This window comes from Plectropomus leopardus, chromosome 23, assembly GCF_008729295.1.
Source record: "Plectropomus leopardus isolate mb chromosome 23, YSFRI_Pleo_2.0, whole genome shotgun sequence".
NCBI lineage: Eukaryota > Metazoa > Chordata > Actinopteri > Perciformes > Serranidae > Plectropomus > Plectropomus leopardus.
Window position 1 is genome coordinate 18,415,419 of NC_056485.1, and position 23,099 is coordinate 18,438,517.

Here is a 23,099-nt window from a genome sequence, read left to right on the forward strand (position 1 = left end):
ATAATTAAAATGTCCTCAAAATGGTCTCTAATTAATTTACCAACAGGACAACATTTCAAAATCCATATTTCCAAATCCATCTGTTCATGGTACAATACATACTGCAAATAAATTCACCAGATCATATTAAAATTTTATGGTTTAATACATCTAACTAATTCATGAGCTAATCATATAAGACAAAAATTCATCCAAACATCAATGCTGACAAGTTTGATATCTCAATTGATCAGCAATAGCTTATGATATAGAAAATAATTCACAATTTTATCGAAAGTCTCTTTAAGTATCCACATCCATCTTACAGTGCATGCACGACCAAAGATTTGCTCCTGTTCATATGATGCAAGATGAATTGGAAATTAAACTCATAAATGACAATGACTCGGCATTGGACTGCCTTGTCTAACTGACAGCTGGAATAAAATTATCTTTTAGTTATGTTTTTGAGACAGGATGTGTGTTTAAACTGGAGGTGACTGGAATATCAGGATTGTTTTTGTTTGTTTGTTTTTAATGCATCTAAAATGCAGATTTTGCAGTAAAAAGCTCCATGTGCTGAGGCGAACTGAAGAGCAGCAGTATGTGTTTGGGCTGGCTCTCTATATCCTTATGTTCATGTTTTCCGGCCAGCTTCACTTCCGAGCTAACACTGTATTTATGTCCTCAGAATTACAACTAATCTCCCCATCAAACAGACAAGATTTACAGCAGCTTACAGCCAGAGAATCCAGTTTGGCTTTGCCTGTAACAAGCCGAGCCATCTCCCCCTTGTCTTCCATCAATCTGACAGTCGACATCGCTTCAATAAACCTGGCCCCGTCTAGACTCACTCTTGCAGATTTAATTCAAACAGCTGTTCACTCCTTAGTCCCGACGCCCTGAGCACTTCCACTGAGGAATAGGAGGTGGAGGTGGGGTAGGGAGACGGGGTTGGGGGCCCTCGCGCCGATCTGCAGAATGCACTCTGGAGGCGTGGGAGGAAGTGACCTCAAGGAATGCGAGGATGTCAGCTGCTAGTTAGCGACATATTTCGGGCTGTTTTGTTTCTGACTCTCATACAAATTTGCTACGGCCCATACATCTGTTGCCACGAAGAACGCCGTCCATGTTATTCCAGCGTGGAATTGATAATTTGCAGGATGTTGATTTATGCCGGATGTGTTTGATTTACTTGTGGATTCTTAACCATTTCTGTCTGACGCACCCTGACATCACCATCAGACGAGCTCCGTCATTAACACTGTGCCATGTTCTCTTTTAAAGCGGACTTCAAGTGACATATTTTTATTGACAAACTTAGATTATCAGTGTTTTTGGTGGTTCAGTCAGGTTTAGATTCCTACAAGGCCGACACTTGGAGTTGCAGAAGCTGAATTTTTCAACCCATTGAACTATTTTGGCTGTTAATTCATTAAAAAAGCTAACTGCTGTTTATAATGTTCAGCTGAGGAAGTTTATCCACTACTTTTATCTATTTCAGCTTTTAATTTTAGCTAACTAGCCTATTTCAAGTTCATCCTTACTTTTATCTAAAAAAGTTTATCCATTATAATGTACAAGTTTATCCGTAATTTAGCTGAGGAGCTATCAGCTGTTTGGCTTTAATTATTATCACATCCATTTCTTTTACTAATTTCAATTGACTATTACTTTTAGCTAACTACATTTATTGATTACTTTTTGCTATTTCAGATGTCAATCAAATACCTTTATATGAATAACACTAACTTTACTTACTACTTTGTATTACTGTTAAGTTACTGTTAAATTAATTCAAATGTTTACATCTTTCAAAGTAACTATTTCACTGTAAACCATTACTTTTGTTAAATTATTTAAATGTTAGTTTACTTTCATCTAACTTTTTCAACTACTCTGCTTGCTTACAGTTAAGTATTTCTCATAAAAGCTATCTAGAAAAAGGTGCACAGTTAGTCTACAGCATTGTAGTTATTTCACAGTAAAACTACAAAAGATCAGTATTACTTTTATTTGTAATCATAACTCGATGTTTATTTTCCTCTCAATCACAAAAATGTGGATGTTTGTATCATTTCTAGTTGTTTTTTTTAATAAGTTGAAATACTTGACAATCGTTCCGCCCACCCCCTGATGGGAATCACTGGTGTACAAGTACATCAGTGAGTATCGGCTGCATCAGCGCATGTGTTTGTTGTGCCTCATCTAGCATCTTGCCTCAGCTCTGACCATGCTCCTCTGCGGGTGGGCGGGCACGTTGTCTGTGTGTGTGTGAGAGTGTGTGTGTGTGTGTGTGTGTGTGTGTGTGTGTGTGTGTGTCCTCAGCAGGCCAACAGGCAGAAGCGGGGCTCACCGAGCAGATTGCCTGGCTGCTAAAGAGGTGCTGAGGCCTGTGGTGTTCTCCCACCCTCCCATCACCCACCCGGTGGAGCTCCGCAGATGCCCAGGTACAGTAAGCGCGCACACAAGCCCCCGCCGGTCGACAGGACGGGTGGAAGGAGAAGTGACAAGCGAGGCCCCACGCTGGTCTCCAAGCTGTCCCGCGGATCTGCTCCCCTGACTCACTTTTTATCTCGCTCTCTGTCCTCTTTTGCCCCAAACTGGTTTGAGAAAGAAACGAGAGAGAAAAGAGGGACGGAGAGACGGGAGGGCACAAGAGGGAGGGAAGGAGGCCCAGTGTGAAAGAATTGTGTTGACAGTAGGAGAGCCGGAACAGAGCGGTGAATGCCCTTCATTATGAACAGTCGGAGGCCGCACGTGGCAGCCCACATCTGTCTCGCTCATGTTTGTGTGTACGAGTGCGCATTATTCTTTTTCTCTCTTTTCTCTTACTCCAACCGTACTTGAAACACCTCTGAATCATTGCCGCCTCATAACCATTTCTTCATTACAATACCCTTGATGGAAATAGCCGCTATTCACTGTAGCTAAACTAATTTGGTGTGAATACTGAATTTTTTTTGCCTATTGTCGCCATTTCTCAGAAAATGACAAATGGACGGCAGAACGGTGCCTCTGTCTAATGTAATGTAATGAATTCTGATTAGAGTAGAATGGATTGCATTGACTTTATCACCCACTGCAGTGTTTCAAACGTTCACCGTGGTCAATCATATTATCCTGAGAGTAACCGGGATGCATGAAAATCAGCTTTTAAAAAGCTGAGAAAACAGCGAGGAAAGGAAATCAGGATTACTTGTAATATGGAGTGAAACTAGAAAGAAGAAAGAGAGACTGGCAGAAGGACAAACAGAAGGAGCAAGAGTGGGAAAAAAAACGAGACGAGAGAAGGTGAAAATGGCAGAAAGGACATGCATAGTGTGAGCACAAACCCGTTTTGGCTGTGAAACGCCGCTTTTGTTTGGCATGGCATCAGGCGGGGACAGTGGCATGATGGGGTTTATGGTGACAAACCTGATGACAGGAGATGTCAGAGCTCTGTGGTGAAACAGCACATATGGACGAGCTGCGACAGCCAGCCAAGTACCATGATGTGAGGAAGTTAACTTGTGTAGAGAGGACAAAGACACCGAAACAGAGAGCTACAGTCCATGTTTGTGCGTTCAAAGTGACTTTTTAAACTTTTTTTATGCTAATTTACATTTAGAGTTTAGTTTTGGTTTTTGAGGTCGATTTCTAATGAAAATAATGGAGTTTAAACGAAATTAAAAGCGAGGACACTCATGCATCATTACATTGCACAGAAGCAGCAAGCTTTCTGTAATGTGCTGGTTAGATTTGCTCCTAAAATGTTAAGTTGAAATAGATTGTTATTATTTATGCTTATATATTTAATAGTGAAAATCCTTATTGAGTGATAGTTGCAATTCATGCGCTAATATTTATTACCAGCAATAAAAACACACAGATTTGTGCAAATTTGAGTGATATTTTGAAATGTGTGATGAATGCATTTCCATTGAGTGATGTTCTGCGACTTCTCTTTTTAGCAATAAATGGGAGTTGTTTTTTTTTTTAAAATGACGTGTTTCCAGTAGGTGTATTTTAGATTTGCATTTTTAATTGTTTTGTGTTATCTCAAACATTTTTTGCTGTACTGCTGCGACGTTCATCTTGCACCATCAGCATGTCAAAATTGTATTTTTTCCAACACTTATTTCCAACTTAATATCTACAAAACTGATATTCTAATCAGCTGTATTTTGTGATTTCAAGTTGTGCTAATTTGCAAATGTCTGTATTGCTTACACAGCACAGCTAAAATGATGAATGTGATAATTATTATACTGGCTTAGCAACTAAGATAAAGCTAGTGTTCAGACATTTCAAGAAGTGTTTATTTCATTGGGTTTTCTCTTACAAATGTATTCAGATGTCGTGTGTGATAAAAAACAGTAAAACAGAGTTGAGAGTTTGTCAGAGAGAAACATTGTAGCCATTGCCCTCACATTTAATTCCATCTCAGTGATTTTGAGAGGGTTGCAGAACTAACTCCATTAGATGAAAAGTGATCTGTGTGTGAGAATGAGTGCTACAAGGTGACACGCGCTTGCTGTCAATTGACACCAGATTAAATTATCCATTTCGAGGATTTTTAATGAAAAACTTGTTCTCTATAAAAGGTCAACATGCCTCATCTTAAATAAAATTGTGCGTACAATGTTGCAAATTAAAATGAAATGATTTTTTTCAATTTGAAGTGAAGGAGAGCTGACCCTATAACCATGATGTGATATTTCCACTTGTGTAGGTAGCGGCATACATACATTATCCCGCATGCTGATTTGTCTACCAGGGTTTCCCTTTCTGGACTTACTTTAAAAAAAAGAAGAAAAAAAGCTTAAACAGTTGGAGCACTGAAGGTCATATACTGGCTGTCTACAGCCCTCTTCATATCCATTTAGATGGAGCTCTTCATAAACTCTCAATGGAATAATTGAATCTCCAACTAAAAAGTGTTATCCAGATCCACCTATTGCAGCGATGGCTGCTCACACGGGTGGAAAAGATCGAGTAGTGGACATGCCATCACATTTAAGTGCCATAAGTTGTATAAAAATCATAGATGTAGCCACGGTAAAGTCACCCATTGATTCTAAAGGCTCAAGTTTGGCATTTTAGTTGTTGCTGTTGTGGAATTTTGGAGCCAAAATTGATCAAATTTGGACCAGAGGGGGCAGCTGTGGAGAAATGAGGGCGGGATCTCTCAACACCTCGCAGACAGCCTGATACTCAAAGTGACCCCACTCTGTAAATTGGCTTTGATTTCGGGTAAGGATTACAATTACACACAGTAAATCAAAGTAGGGACATTAACTTTAGTTGTGCACGGTCAAGATTTGACTGATTGCTGCAGGGAAGCTGCTTTGTGGAGAAATTTGAGAGTAGGGAAAAAAGACAGAAAGAGGGACAAAGGAATAAAAGAGATAGAAAATGAAAAAAGAATACCAGAGACAATATTTGGATAAATGTGCAAATACTTGGGTGTGTCTCTGCTTGTGGGATTGTGTTTCCATTTGTATGTCTGTCTCTAACGTGTATATGCTGTAAATAGATGTGTGAATGGTAAACTGTACATGGACTGCACTTGTATGGCGTTTTACTATTGGCAGAGGCTACCGTACAAGGTGCACCTGCTACTCAGTAACCATTCATATGCACTCACAAACCAATGGCACAGTATTGGGAGCAATTTGAGGTGCCCAAGGGTACTTCGAAATGTTGACTGGAGGAGCTGGAAATCAAACCACCAACCTTTCAATTGGAGGACGACCCACTCTTCCTCTGAGCCACACTTGCCTCAAACAGAAATCTGGCACAAAAAAGATCCTACTTGGTAAAACCAGTCGATACCTTAAAGGTATCAAGTGCTGGTACCCAGCCATAGAAAGTACATGTATACTACCACACACGTAGTGTACATGTACACATTCCAAAGATGACATATAAAAGGTTGTGTGCATTCATACCCTTGGGGGCAATTATGCACTCTCCCAAACACACGTACAGTGTCGGTATAAATACGAGACAAATGGACAGATCGGCACAGACAGGTATACAGACGGAGACTCGCACATGCTGGGAACCAGTACAGAGACACCCCACAGATCTGGCATCCTCTTGACCCCTCCAGAGGGCACTTTAAAGGCTCGAAGACAATCTCCCCCTCTCTCTATCTGCTCTTCCTCTCCTCCCTCCTTCTGTCCTCACTTTGGCCTCTGTCCAGACAACCAATCACATTGATGGCTTTGTTTTCAGCTCTCTCAACCCCCTTTCCTGCACCATCGCATCACTTCCTCCTGCAGTGTGGGTAACATCCAGGAATCTAGGGCTGACGAACCCAAAGAGATGTTTTGGGAGGCAGCCAGCACGGCCAAGCCAAACTGAGACCAACCTCCCACCGGCCCCCAATGAGGGAAGAAAAACTGTGAGAGGATAGTGTTATCACTAGAGCTCTAAAGATTTAGTCTCAGCTGATTTGTAAAGGTTTTGATCCATATAATGTATCTGCAATTATTTTGTCATGACTAATTAATTACTAGTACAAATTCATTATGATATTCTTATTTGAGTATATTTTAATATTTATTATTTTTATTTTTTTCATTATTTTAGTTTTTTTCTATTCAAAAATATTTTTACTACTACTACTAATAATAATAATAATAGTAATAATAATAATGATAATATTTCTTATTGTCTGATTAATTAATTTATTATTTTATTTTTTTTGTATGTTGTAAATGGTAAAAAACTGCAATGATGTTCACCTGGCTCCACACAGGACAATAACATGAAGTCAGAAATTGGCTGCTAAAAAAAAAAGAGTGGCCCATGTAGACGCTAAGAATTGGATAATTTCCCCCAAGAAAATAAAAATACTCCTCAACTGGACAGAAACCAAACTCAGAATGAATGCTAATATTGCTCTCTATCTGCTGGATGATAAAATGTAACTTCCTACTAACAAGTTCACCATATCAACTTTATAAGGTGATAACATTTCAATTTTGTTTGTTTCTGCCGCCCTAAGTGGCTGTAAAATCTGTTATTGCAGGTTTATGGATTGAATGTATGAGTCATTTGAGATCTCCATCAGAAGGCGAGATTATTTATATCTATAAACTTCCTAGCTACAGCCCTGCTGAGTCTATTTTTCTGTGAAGAACAATTTTTATTTATGTTTAGATCAAGGGGGAATTTCCAAAATAAGACAGTGCCAAAGTGCCAAAAACTGCAGATCCTTGAATGACCACTTAAGGCTGGCTTCAGAAGCAAGTCAGTCTCCATAGACCCCCATGTTAAAATGCTCAACTTTCCAGCGAAAATCAACATGTTAACAGTCTCTTTGAGGCTTAAAAACAGCCAGAAACTAACTGGTGACACCATGTCTATTATTTTATACAATATATGATTTTATATTTTGATACAACTACACATAATAATAACATAATTAACCCATGTAGTATCTCAAGAAGTGTCTCAAATTTTGGAAAATAATGCCCAAAGTAAGAACTGCTGCTAAGTGGTAATTAGGGATTAATGGCACATTGAATTTTCCAGTCTCTTAAGTCAGTAACTTCATTAAATGATTTGGCAACTTTGCTGTGTTTATTTGACCTTAAAGTCTTAGTGGTCTAAATCTGCTGAAACCTTTAAACAAAATCTTTAACATTTTGTTTTTTATAATTGCTTTCTCCTGAAATGTATTTTCCTTAAAAAAGTAGAAAGGTCTGTCTTGGTTGCCTGAAAGAGTACACGCAAAATTTCAGCATGTAGCCCAAAAATATTATTGAAGTGTTTTGCCTGTGCTCACAGAACTCTGGTTACAAAATGTAACCTTCCTTATTAACTGTGTTTTTTTTTTTAAATTTCGCTATTATTTCTAACCTCTTTGTCCAAAGCTTTTTGCCTTCTCGCCTTTTAATCTGGCAAGTTGATGGCCATCATCAGCCGGCAAATTAGCCCTTTTTGTTCAGCGTTAATCGTCACAGACATCCTCCTTTTGTTCACTCTTTTTCAACTCTTTGTCATTTTGTGCAGTTTTTTGGGGGTGGTATTATTTTGTAAGAACTCTACTCTCTTGACATAATTCTTCTCTTCTTCTCTTATATGATTAGTGCTGTTCGACTTGTAGATGCAGCCTTGAACAAAAAGTAGTACTTCAGAAGAAGCCTAAATATTAAATGAAACACCATCTGGTAGGACTATTACTGTGTATATGATGTTGGGACACTCTTAGAAATAAAGGTCGAGAACCATTTGGTTAAGAAAGAGTTCTTAAAGGGTTCTTTGTAGGCCTAGAGGTTCCATTTAGAATGACAAACTATAGAAAAGACTAAAAAAGCTATAAAAAAGGTTCTCTGTAGAACCCCCTGGGTCGGATCTAGATGAAACCCTTGGACTATAAAAGTGTTCTCAGTAGAACCTCCTGAGTGGGTTCAAGGTCAAACCTATGGAATATAAAAGTGTTCTCAATTGAACCCTCTAGGTGGGCTCTATAGATACAACCCTTGGAACATAACAGGTTTTCCAGCAGAAGATTTTGGGAAGGTTATAGATTAAACCACTGAAATACATGAAGGGTTCTTGATAGACCCCCCTGGGTAGGTTGCAGATCAAACCCTTGGGATATGAAAGGGTTCTTGGTAGAATCCCTTGGGTGGGTTATTGTTAGAACCCTTAGAAGGTGGATGGGTTCTGGATAGAACACCCAGAGAGGGTTCTGGGTGGAACCATTACACCACATGTACTTCTTGTTTTGTATATTTTTTTTTCACTTTATTTTCATTATTGTATCATTTCTCTTTACATGTTTGAATAAAACCAAACCAAACAAAACAAAACCACAGAAGGGTTTTCTGTAGAACCTCTCATAGGGGTTCTGGGTGGAACCTTTCCAAGGTGGTTCTGTGTGTTACTCTTTAGGCTGGTGTCTAGGCAGATCCCTCTGAAAGTTTACCACTTGGAGCCTAAATAAAAGGGTCTATGGAGAACCAAAAATGGTTCCCCTATGGAAACAAGCCATAGTATCCTATATGCTTCTAGTAAGCACCTTTATTTTTTAAGAGTGTAATTGATACTACAGAGACATAAAACATAGAACATTAAAGAACGCTGATTGACTATTTATGGACAGACATCACATTTACTATGATCACAGACAAACACTTTTCATTTGGGGCAACGGGGGGAAATATGAAATAAGACCATTTTTATGATAGAAACATGCCATTTCATTTGGGATTAACTCTTCCTTTATGAGGGCGAATATGCAAATGGCACACTAATGAACTTAAAGTATTCTCTTTGTGGGAACTGATTAACCAAGGGGCTCCTCTGCTGCACATTTACATTTTTCTCAAGTCAAGTCAGGGTTCTCCAGTCACAAATTACAGTGCTTTTCCAGGCCAATTACATTGAACAAGTGCACCATTATCCAGTTCTGAACATCACACATGTATATTTGCCCCCTTCATTTTCTCAAGAGTGCTTCAAGCCAAGGGCTCCTCCAGAGAGTGGAGGACAAGAGGAAGCAGGGGAAGTCAGAGAAAGAGGGTGGAGGCAGAAACAGACAGAAGGCGAAATAGAGTGAGTGATTAAAAAAGGGCTGCAGGCAGAGGGATGCATTGGAGGGAGTCTTATTAAAAAATTATCAAAAAATTAGCCAATCAGAACTAAGTAAAAGGACTATTTTTTCCCAGAGTTGGTGTGAGGAAATTTAAAGAAATTATTATTAGCGACATAATAAAAATAAGGACAAAATCAAGGTCAGCAAAACCCTTTCTACATAATCGGCATAAAAAATGTTGACCATTTCTGCAAACCACAAATACATTATATTTGCAAGTCATTATGTGAATACATTGACACTTTACATTTTAATGTGTAGTTAGGTTTAGGCACAACAACAACAAAAAAAAGGTTTTGGTTAGGAAAAGATGATGCTTTGGCTAAAAATACCCTGTTTGGTTGGCACAATTTTATCCAGAAAAGCAGTGATGTCTTTGCACTACTTTCCAGGGAGGAAAGGCAGCAAACAACTCTTATTTTGTGCTACCACCCCAGGAATGTCTTGGGGTAAAACAACTGTGTTTTGGACCACTGTCCTGGCAGGAAGGACAGCAATGTGTTGGTAGAAAAGAACCACTTTTCAGGACACAATAAAGGCTGAAAAGCAGTGATGTCACTGTAAAAAAACAACTGTTTTCGGGGGCCATAATCCTGGCTGGAAAGGAGCTATGTCTCGGTAAAAAACAACTTTCTTCAGTGCCACATTTCATCTGGAAAAGCAGCAATATCTCGATAAAATATACCTGTTTTTTGCTTTTTTTAAACAAGATTCTGACCAGCAAAGTAATGTCTCACTAAAAAAGGAAGGTCACAGGGTCACAATTCTAGCAACAAGGCAGCAATGGCACAGTAAAAACAGATGCTTTATGGGCAACAATGTCAGCTTTAAAAGTCATGGGCAAAAACAGTTGTTTTTTGGACATCAATCCTGGCAAAAAAAAAACCCAGCAATGTCACGGCTAGTACAGCAGTGATATTTCAGTAAAACACAGCCACTTTTTGGGCCAAAATCACGCTCAGAAAAACACTTTCCCTGCTTGAAAAGATGTTGAAAAAACAGTAATGGGTTACTCCAAAACACCCATGTTTGGTGCCTAAAAAGCCACTGAAAACACAGCAATGACACACTAAACACAGTTTAGTGTCTTTGTCTGGAACAGTGGCCTGCAGTGGTCTGCAGCTTGGCAGGTGTCTCGCCTCCCCTCCACCTCCAGATGACAAACTCTCCGTAAACACTGCATTGCTTTAGAAACATTGATATGACATACATGAAACCAAGATTTTCTTCTGGTGACTGGGCTGACACTTTGGGAGCAAAGTATGAGTGCAGCGGAAAAACACAAACTTGACACAGAACTCTTGTCGGCATGATATTATTGAATATGATTGTTGTTTGTTGTTTTCCGGTGGGTCTCTGTATTAGCAAGGCCACTCGCAATGTATTGAAGTGCTGCGACTTGATCTTCCAACAGCGACCACTTGCCTATTCCTGTCCCCAGAGGAACAATAAGGTAGCGTGACTGCACGGCGGCCCCCGACAGAATAGGCCCTAGGATTAGATTGCTTTCGTTCTGAGCTCATGCATGAGGCGAGCAAAGGGCAGGAATCGCATATTATTGTTGGAGTCCCACAGGATACAGTGTGAGGCGAGAACCTGGCCTCTTTTCCCATCAAAAACATCACACCCAGCCACTTACACGGGCGCTCTGCTGGCATTCAGACGCCGAGTGACGCCCCCTTTTTGCAAAACAACAATAATAAACCAAAATCCAATCTCACAACAGAGACAACTCCTATTGGAGTGACAAATGTTCAGGGGCCATCTCCAGCTAGCTTTCCAACTGTTCTATTCATTACCTTTCCCTCTCTCACTTATTCTCCTCAGCTGCTGCCGCCGTCTCCTCTCCTCTCGCCATGAAATAGACACTCCGGGAAGTACATTCTGTGCAAACTCTCCTCCCGCTGCTACAGCTGATTTCACAAATGATGGTGAAATGGCCGGGAGAGCGAAGGGGTAAATGAAAAAAGATGGCTGTGGCACGCCGCGACCTTATTTCTCCACCCTCCTTTTTCATAGATAACAGGGGATGATTAGAAAACAGCGGATGGGAGGGCCGATATTAACCTCCACCTGGGCCGCGGTGAATTTAGTTTGAAGACTCCCCCCACATGAACTCACTTCTGAGGTCACACAGAGACACACAAAATGGGCAACACAATCTGCCTGAATCCTATCTATTCTGACAATAGGCTGTTTTCTGTGACAGCTTTGACAAGTCCATTTCAGGACTGATATTTGGGATGTATGGGTTATATGCGCTAAGGGGCAAGTGTCGTCAATAAAGTTTGTTGAACCTGAAGGCCAAAACACACTACTGCTGAACGGCACATGTAAAAATGGTCGCTCCTATTATTCTCTATGTACAACCGACAATTGCTAAATTAGATGAAGTACGTGACATCATTCACGGGGCATAATTTTGTAGTTTTTTCACAACTTTGAGGATGTGGAGAACAAAATTCAGATTTTCCTTCGCTCACATTTTTTTCATTTGTCTGTTCATCACCTCCTCCCTTTTTACCTTCCTTCCTTATTTTGTAGTAAGCGACTAAAATACTTTTAATAGAGTAAAAGTTTCAACCCTCTCATCCAAATAGGTCACTTGTGGCTCCAAAAATTCAATATGGCAATCTTGACTTGATATGTGAGCAAATTAACCAACTATGACTCCACAAGAAGTGCAATTGAGGAAGGTTTTGCAAATATTAACTTATAAATCAAATGATTTTACTGTGTGCATATTAAAATTAGCAGTAATTTTTGACCAGTAGGTGTTAAATGAAATCGCAAAGGAATCACAAAGTGAGTCTATCATATACTGAGGAGTGCATGCATGTGTGTACAAAATTCCATGTAAATCCACCTGATGGTAGTTGAGATATTTCACTAAAAAAACACAAATGTGAACTTGATGTTAGCGCTAAAAAGGAGAATCATGGGATCACCAGAGTCGGCATGAGTCACTGTATGTGGACCATTAATGTCCAAAAATTTAGTGCCAATCCTCCCACTAGATATCGACATACTTCTGAGGATGTGGAAAGCTTGATCTGCTAGTGGAGCTGGAGGAAAAGTCAGAGGATCACCACAGTAGAATTCATCCTCTTGGGACCACGAAGGTCTGCACAAACTCTGGAAATGCATCCAAAAGCTGTTTAGAAGTCTGGATCAAAGTTGTGGAGCAAACTCACCAACTAACTGACCAACATTACAATCCAGAGAGCCATGGCTACAACTTTCTGCTTGCATGAAGAGTGAAATGCCTCTGGATAATTATATTTTGTCCAATATGAATTGTTTGCCCTCTTGCCTCTCTGTACATGCAGCCTTCACCCTCCTTTATCTCCATGCGGCACCACTGCATCCACTCTCAATAAGATTACCCTCCAGATTGCCCCAGTTGAGGAAGATTTCCATCTCAAATTACATTTCCTCATCTCTTTGGGACCGCTCTATTTTAGCCATTCAGTGGGACTCCAATCACTGGCACAGTCACTCAGAGGCATCAGAGGATTCCCCCGATGTAGAGACTCTGGCTATTTAACAAGTTCCTCCGATTGTAAGTGACAGGTTATTTGCTGTTTCGGTACAATATGGACAAAGGGGAATACTGCAGTATTTTTTCTTAACCCAGCCGAGTCCAACCGGAGATTGGTCGACTCTTCAAGCACCGGAGAGAATCGACTGAACCTTGAGGGTGTGTTGTTTTGTTGACCTCATAATGATCCAACAGGGAATTTCAAGTTTATTTCACTTAAAGGAGCAGCTTGTACGGATTAGTGGCGTAATGCAGTGAGGATTTCAGATTGCAACCAGCTGAAACTTCTTCCATGTGTCAAGCATGAGCCAGATTATTCGTAAAAGTGTCTTGCACTCTAAAACACTGACCAGGTGATAACAAACACTGTGTAAGTTTACATGCACATTAATATTCCCCTAAAATTCAGACTTTGTAAATATTCAGAATTTGATACAGGTCTTATAAAAAGCATATTTAATTTTGTTTTTCCAAAGGCTTTTTACAAATATAGTATTTTCTTATTAATACATAAGATATGCCAGTATTGTTTGGGATTTATAGCATTATTTTGGCATGTATACAGCCCATTTGGAATATGCGTCTTAACTGGGGATTTTACCACAATTTGCAACAAATGGACATTTTCCTCGTTATGGCTGGCTGGCCGGAAGTTTGCAAGGCTGTGGAGAAGAAATGCATGCTTCAGAGCTCTCAGCACTCCTGTACCTCAAATATTAGCTTCAGCCATCGGATATCAGTAATGGCCGACGCAGCACAGAGGAACACATCATCACAACAGCTCGGGTGTAATGTTTGAGTGATGTGTATGACAACAGAACAGCTCCACCAGCACGATCGCCTCACATGGGTGTAATCTGACACTGTGGCCTGTGTTGTCATGTCCTGAGTGTCGTCGCCTTTTGTCAGCTGCATGAAAACACATGTTGGCGACACCATGCTGAAACAGAGTACTCTTTTTTTTTGGATTTATGCTAAGTCACCACAGGGATTTATAGTATTCTGATTCTGTTTCTAGGTGTTAGCATAAATATGCCTCTCGTGTTTGTTTGCTTCTGGGGATGATGCCCATAATCAGTTTCTGTATTTACATTCGGGCTGCCTAAACATTTATGCTGCTAGTCTCGATTCGCTCTGTTGGATCAGGGCTTAAATTTCTCATTACACTTTTCATTGATGTATACATAATAAAAACATTTGATGCTGCACCTGTGTCTGATTTTGTTCTGTCGACTGCACAATACTGGAAATAAAATGATCCATCATATCAGGGCCTGATTAATGTCTTGTGATGAGACAATAACAAGCGTGGAGCAGAAGCGGCAAATATTATAATCATTGGTGTTTGTGTTTCATGAATAATATCACCGTGATGATGCCTGGATGTACATGTCGCTAAATGGCAAATAAGGATGGAAGAGAGTTATTACAAATTAAATGAAACAGCTGAGATATGAATCTTTATAAGGTAGTAAATAGTATTTAAAGAAATGACTACAGAATAGGTTCAGCAGGACAGTATACATTATGTGCTTGGTGGATTATTATAGTTATCAGAGAACGCTGCAGCTTCATTACAAAAACAGTTTTCTCCACAGTAGCTCTAAATCTTGAGTTTAGTCTGTGACAAGTCATTTTAGTTGTTAGCTCAATTTAGCTTTGCTCAAAACATTGAATGGACTGCAGTTATAGTTTGTTGATGAATCTTTTTAGATGTGCAGCTTTAAAATATGTCATTAATGAAATGTAGCCACTGCATACACATTAATTTATCAGTGAACTCTAATTTCACACACTAAAATATATTTACAGGTCTTGTGGAGAAGTGTTGCTTATGTGCTTATGTGTGCAAAATATGTATTTGTGGATGAAGTACTTGAAAGCTGTACATCAGTAAAAGTACACTTTTTTTTTTTTTTTTTTTACCAGAAAATGACTTTGGTAGAAGGTAAAGTCACCTATTAGAGTATGACTTGAATAAAAGTGTGAAAGTATCTGATGTTTATTATACTTAAGTATCAAAAGTAACTTTATTATATTAAATGTAATTAAGTATTGAAAATTTAAAAAAAAAAGTAAATTCTATTCACAAAAAAGCAAGCGGTCAACATTTGGAGAATTATTAAGTTCGTACACCTCCTTATAAATAGAGCCTATATTACACCAGAAGATAAACAGTCTTTTCTTTTTAAACTTAAAGGATTTTACCAACAAAATTCAGTTTTTCCTACCCTTCCATTTCAGAAATCTATAGCACTACGGGTTAAGAGGAAAAATATGCAGTGTTGACTTTGGGGTGATTCCTTCAAAGATTAACTGGTCGATACAAAGACTGATCTGTAGATTGTCATTGTGTAGTGATTTCCCATTTAGCGTCACTCCATGGTGCAATTCCAGGTCTTCATTGTTTAAATATAAGTTTAAAAATAAGTTGTTCAATTTTCATAAAGTCACCAAATCAGTAACGTGCCTTTTTACACAAAATGTGTATTACTACCTCTTAGTTAACAAATGGTACAGTGTGTGATGGCGTGCATCTTTCCCTCCTGCAAAGAATTCACTAGAATGTCAACAAGCACGGTGCTATGACCTGCTATCCCTCTCCACTTTGGTATTTTCTGCTTTGCTGGAGATTTGTTACCCAAGTCCCAGTAGGATTGGAGAGTACATAACTCCAGGAATCCATAAACGCAGAAAATTAACTTCTCCTTCATGCTTCTCTGCAGCCAAACTGACGCGGTCATAACTTACACATCTAACTTTGAATGCCAGTCGACGTGCATCACGAGGATCAGTGTATCTGGGGTCAAAGTTTGATTCTGTTAAACTTTAGCAGCAAAGCTGGAAAATCAAGAAATACTCCTGTGAATAATGCAGAGACACTGAAAACAAGGGGCCATGGATGGCTTATTGAACAGGCCTAGCAGGCACAGGCCAAGGGGCCCAAAATTTTCAAGGCCCCCGGAGCCTTCACCTGCAGATTATCACTTAAGTGACCAGCATGCAGACCACAAAGAGACATACCAAAAAGACACATAAAAAGATATCGAAGAGACCAAAGAATGACGAAGAGACATCAAATGGCCACAATGAGTCTCAAAAAGACCCCAAAGTGATACTCAATGTCCCAAAGAGACACAAAACTACTACAAAGAGACACAAAAATACCCAAAAGAGCCACAAAACAATGACAGTGATATCAAGTGATGCCAAAGACTACATGAAAGGATTTTAAAAATGTATGAGTGACTTCGTTTTTATCTCCATATATTCGTTATAAGAGAAAACTGTACATACAGTCAACAAGGGAACGCAGCCCTCTACATACGAGAAATCAATAAGCAATAGAAAGAAGTACACACACTCGTCACGGGGGATCAAAGTGTACAGATAGCTTTGATCTATTGCAAGATGTCTTCAGTTAATGCGTTTCAATCACTCGAAACTTCCTAAGTAATTTAATGGAAAGGTTAGGCACTATTTTTTTTCCGGCACACTCCTCGCTCTCGGCAGCAGCATGCATCAAATGTTGAAAGCATTATCAGTAAAATACTAAAAGGCCAGGAGGTGCTGATGCAGTGCTGTTAGCAGGCTAGTAAAACAATTAAGGCAGAGCTATAAATACAAACTCAGCTGATTTAAGTTGAATAAAAGTCTATATTCAGTTTTAATGTCAGCTGCACTTTAGCTGAGGCTCCTGCTTTATCACATTAAACTTTCAGTGTGCATCTGATCTTATGGTGAAGGCCTGGGCGAGTCAAGTTATAAAACAAAGCTTAAACGTCAGATTATTTAGTTTTGGAGGCATTATATTTATCAATCAGGGACTAACTGTTCGGCTTTTACATTGACTCTAAAAAATAAACCACTCTTTGACATGCAACAGCTTGCTCGGGCTAATATTACTCGCAGAACGAGTGCATGTTTCTGATTATATACCCAAGGCACCAAATTAGCGGTCACATTCGTGGGGAAATTTTAAATACATACTGGAAAGTGAAAAGTGCACACTCTTCCAGCAAGTCACTGTGTGGTCAGAGCAGTCAGCAGAGTACGAGAAGAGAGGAGCAGCACTGCTCACATTATTTGCTGAATCAATACCTACCAGATTATGTGAAATATCAACCTTCAAAAAGGAGCTGTGTGATTGAAAATCCAACTCCACATCTTTGCACTTTATTTGCAAATTTAGCCAACGCTTAAAAACATTAAAAGGAAACTTTGGTATTTTTCAACCTGGATGCTATTTTTCATACTTTTGTGACCAAGTTATGAGCAGAGATAACAATGTTTGAAATTGGTCCAGCACTGAGAGTAAAACACGCTGCAATGTAAACCCTTGTGCACAGTCAATTTTTATCGTTACTGTATGGTGGCAGCCGGCCGGACAGCACCTAACGACCGCAGATGCAACACAGATGGGCGACGTCACCTGAGAACGCGGCTGGAGGGAGATGGGTACATGGGTATGAGAAGCATAAGGACAGCATCAGCTAATAACGCTTCTGGTAACCACATTATATGTAATATAGGGCGAGCTGGTGGGGAGGTGGATGGGTCCCATAAACAACCAACTTCCGTGCAGGAGTCTGGAGTTCGCTTCACGCGTAGATGTGTGTGTGTTTTATTGCTGCACTTTACCATGTGCCTGTTGCATGACTCTGTTGCTTTATCCCAACCGTCATGATGGTCGTTGCTGTTGTGAAAACACAAGGACCATGCAGCTTCAGCGTAGCGGGCTGCGTCATCCCACCACATACAACTGCGGACATCACTGTAACAGCATCGCAGGGCATAAACAGCTGATGCACAAGGATACCTAAAATGTCATAGGTGGATGTGAAAGATCCTGACACAGCAGCAGGGAGACTGTGTTGTGTGTTGGAGTACATAAAGCGCAGCTTCATGTTATCTGACGGATTTTCACTGTCATGGTTGAATATTTAATTGATTTGGACAATGTGAAAGAGTCCACAAGCTTTTACAATGAGACTTGAGCGAGACTTAGTTACACGCACACTAAAAAACAAACTGGATCAGCAAAAATTTAAGAGAAAGTCTTTCCTTTCTTGAACGGATCCTCTCGGTAAAAACTTTGAATAACAATCTGAGCATGTCGGTAGCAAAAACAAGCACTTTTAGTGGAAACAAACTGACGGTACGCAATTGTCTGTAGGGAATTCACTGCAGCCTTTTCTGCTGCAGTCTCTCTCAATATTGCACCAATTTCAAAAAATGTTTTCCTATTAGTCATTTAGACTCAAAAACATAGAACGTGGTTTCCCTTAAAAGGAAAACATCAAGAGAAATAGACCTAATATGAAGCAGAGATAGCTGAAGTTGTAACACTAATGGCATTTTGACTGTGTATTAAAGTTGTTTATAAAACAGTTTGTACCAACCACTAATTTATCTTGTTATTTTATGGCCATTTAAACACCCGTGTTGACACTGAAATGTGGTGTAATTAAAACAACAAGCGTCCTCGATATTTTAAAAGCCAAATTACATCGACTGAATGTCAACTGGGCTGTTACACTGTGAGAGCAGGGAATCTCAAATCTCCCCCCCCCCCCGAAAAGGCTAAACATAGCTGCGATGGCACCAAAATACCAAAGAAAGCCATCAAAGTCAGAGAGGTCTCGTGAATATGCGCCCCTCACTCTGTGATTAAGCAGGGGAGACTATTAAATAAAAAGCAGACAGAAAATGTGCCTCATAAGCAGACTTCAGATGGAGCAAATTGTTTGGTGGGGGTGAGCAGTTTATGGGGTGCTTGGCCTGTTGGTGCTCTCTGCTGCACTCGGAGACTTGGTCAGTAAATCTGAGGGCTTTGCTCTCGTATTTGGAGATAAATAATTATAAAAAAAACAAAAGGCCTTTGCTGCGCACGGTTTAATTAAAGGCTTCTGGGAATTATAATCAACGTTAAAAGAGATGCCATGGTGATGAAGCATAAATCCATAACTGTGGAGCAGACGGCACGACCAATCTAATGCGTCTGCAATATTGCTCATCCGGTAAACAAGTGAATGTGTGTGCAAGTGTGTGTGTGTGTGTGTGTGTGTGTGTGTGTGTGTGTGCATGTGCATCTCTTAAACTTTTTGAGACAATCAGACTAGCGTGAGGCTGATTTCATCTTTGCCGTTTGTTTGCTTCAGGTGTGTATGTGTGCTGGTTTCTTAATTATTCCTACTGTGGCCCATAATAAATGTTAAGGGTGTGAAAAAGAGCAAAAAATTCAATTTTTTTGTGCAAGTAAACAATGGTCCTACTAATTTGTTTACATGGCTAATGAAACTGAATATTCCTGTTTACATGAAGGCATAAATAGTCTGATTAACGTGCCCTAATATGTTTATCACATCAAAATATGGAAAAGTGAAATGGCTGGTGCATTTGTACCATTTTGCTTCTTTGTATCAAATAAAAGTTTTGGTTTTCTTTTAAGCTGCGGACTTGTTGGACCTTACCGACACAGCGTTACTCTTTCATTTCTTTTACCAGCCTTCTTTCCCCTTCAACCCCTCTTGAAAAGGTTGGCGTTGCACTATTTACACCTATGCATACAATTTGGAATATTGTTATACGTGGAATAATGGTGTAATCTTAGTGTGCATGTAAATAGTCAATGAGATGCAGGTGCCCATGTGAACATGTTCATACTGGCCATTGAACTGGCCATTGCATCTATGATTCTGAGGCTGCCTGCACACGGCTCTCAATATTAAGATTGCTGAGCCAACGACTAGCTGCTAACAATTGCAGCAGCACACACAGTGCTAAAAACGACATTAGTGCTAACAGAAGTAATGCTGTTAATCAGAACCGGAAAGTGGGCACGTTTCCACGATAACGGTGTCCTGATATTAGCGGCAACCTCTGTATAAGTGCAGTGCATAATGGCGGCAATTAGCTAGCCAGTGGCTATCCAATGTAAAGGATGCATGGAAAACTTGTAATTAAACTTGAGATATTGAGTTTTTCATATACTGATTTTTGCAAACATCATCATAGATTAAAGAGTTAATTTAGGGTGTGTTCACAAAGCGTGAGATGCTCATTTTAAGTTCTGCATCTCAGATATTTTACAACTCATATCAAATCTCTCTAAAGCCTCTTAGAAAAATACAAGTAGTCAACACATTTTTCCATACCAAAACTAGGCATATCAACGTAATTTGTTGCATTTTTGTTTTTTTACATTACATTACATTTTAGATCTTGTCAGTTAACCATCTGACACCAAAACCTTTGACAAGTTCCCAAATCTATGCAGACAGGGAGCAAGGTCAGCATTTCCACTAGGGCAGGAGCTGAAGGTTTGTGTGTGTATTTCCTCATTCATTAAATAGAAACAGGTGATGGGGTGAAAATACAAAAATACAAAGTGACAGGTATCAGAATTAGGTTGCATTCACTCAGATCCTCAGGAGAGTCCGAAGTTTGTTGAGCCTGCTTAGCTTGCACAATATTCAGGTACATCAGGGGCCGTGCAATCACAGAAGTGAAGCCGGACTTAAAGTGAGAGCTTTGAGAGTTGCTGATCCGGCAGCAATTTTTAGAATAAATGTGGCCTGAGAGGGCTGTGCATTCAACTGCCAGTAAAAGAGGAAAAAGGTTCAAACTAAATGAACCCAGTTAATAATGTTTATTTATTATGTCACGCATTGCACATTTGGATTTTCCCATTTCTAATCAACGTTGCAATATTAAGTGGTACAAAATCAATGCATCAGCAAAGAGCTGGAAATAATATAGAATATAAGTGAAGCTTGCACTTAATAAGATACATAAATTTATGGTTTTCATAATAAAGCTTTTACATGCATTAAACTCAGTTTGAAAGATAGAAATTCATAGTATTTGTTAACGCAACTTAAAAATGTAAGCACTTAAAAAAATCAGCATATATTACTAAAATAAATGTCTTACTTCAATTATTAATTTATCCTGAAATTCACAATTACAGATGCATGAAATTGAAGAAAAAAAATCTGGACCTCCTCCACAAAATACACACAGAGATCTATATAATCATACTATAACAAGTTATTTTCTTACATGGATAGCAAAGGTAAACTTCAGAATGAGTCAGGAAACTCAGTAAAAGTCTTTCTAGGGAAGCAGGTTGGGGTTAGTTAATGGGTCAAACAAACACAGGACTTCACCCTTAAAGATCTGTGTTTGTATCCCGTGTGAAATCACGTGAACTTTGTTTTTTTTTAATGTATGTCCTCACCATTTTTCCTCTCCCAAAACCTAATCAAGTAACTTTTGTTTTTTTGCATAAACCTAACCTACATAACATTACATAATGTAACTTTTTGTTAGGTTAAGTAAATTATGTCATTCATGGAACATGAATTCATATAAATCTTTGTATAAGGACACATTAGAGTTAACATTGCTGGTCTCTGAAAACCATTTTCTGTACAAGATGACATCCCCGCTATACCAAACTATCAATTTGAAAAACAATAATTACAGAAATATTTGTTCATCATGGCTTCTTAAGGTAAGCATACGTCAGCTCATTAGCTAGTTGCAGGGCTGAAAGTCAAATTGCAGCAAATGTTAATTTGTTATACTATATTGTTGCTGTCCAAATAAAACTATATTCATCCAGATTTGGCAGTTTAGATTGTTATTCAGATAAATTTAAGAATTAACTATTTTGTCTTTACTTCAAAGGAAATAAACACATTTAAAAATGCATTGAGTTAGCTGAAAAGTACATTGTCACAAACAGGACTGTGTTTCTTAATGTATAGGAATTCAAGAGACTGCATGAGCTCTTTAGGGCATCTGAAAAATTTACGTTGGTTGTAAATTTAACCTGCAACAGTTAATATAAGCTTTTATTTGGTTCAAACATAGTATCAGTGCAAATTCATCATTTTTAGGGAGTAAAAGCAATGTTAAATGATAAAAAGACTGCTGTTCAAAAGCAGCAATGGTTTTAATCAGCTGATGTAAGATGAGCCAGATAACACATTGTGCACTGTATGAAATATTGATGTTGATCATTTATGCGAATGCTGGGGCATATTGATTGCAATGCTTCCCACTGTTGTGTTGTGTTTACTGCTAGTGCAGAAGTGATTATTTTTATAATTTGCCACTGATCGAGATATGTGTTCAATTTCCAGATGCATAAAAGTAAAATACTGCTAAAAAATATCTAAAAATGAAAGAAAATAAAATATTTTTAAATTAATCAAAAACATAATTTTAAGCGTATATTACTCTAATATCCCTTTGAACATCACCCAGAGAAAATGTTGCCTTTAGCAACTATGATGTTTGTGGAGTTCTTTTTTTTTTTTCCTCAGATATTTTCTAATCAACTCCTTCAGTGTAAAACAAATGCACTAAATATGAAGAAAAGCAATCATTTGTGGCCACAAATTGGATTTACTAATGAAATGCTGGAGAAGTATACATAACTTCCCAAGACAATTTCTGCAGAGATTGAAATATTATTATGTTTTAAAGTCGGATGTGTTTTTCTTACATTTAGTGTATTGTTGACAACAACTGTGTGCATAATGTATGTATATGAAGTATGCATTAAGGCATTTTAAAATCACAGCCGCATGCTAATGTAGTCCATTGCATAATGCACTTGTGGCACAAAGGGGAAAAAAAGAGACGAGAAACGTGTCCTTTTTTAAATCATAACTTCACTGAAAGATGAAGATATTGTTGAAAATAGTAAGCTATATATGTAAGAGACAGAAAACTTTTAAAGGTACTGAATGCAACTTTTTACATGTATTATCTTTTTTTATTGCCAATTGGAGAACAGATTGTGTCATAACTTCAGCTAAAAACTGAGAGCTGATTTTTGATGTTCTGTAAAAGCCTGTGGACCAAATGATGTGATGGATCTTAACTATGGGCGTATTAAGAGACCTGGATACAGCATGGGTGGCGGGAACCTGATTTATTCCCATGAAAGCTACTCAGTAGCACATGATG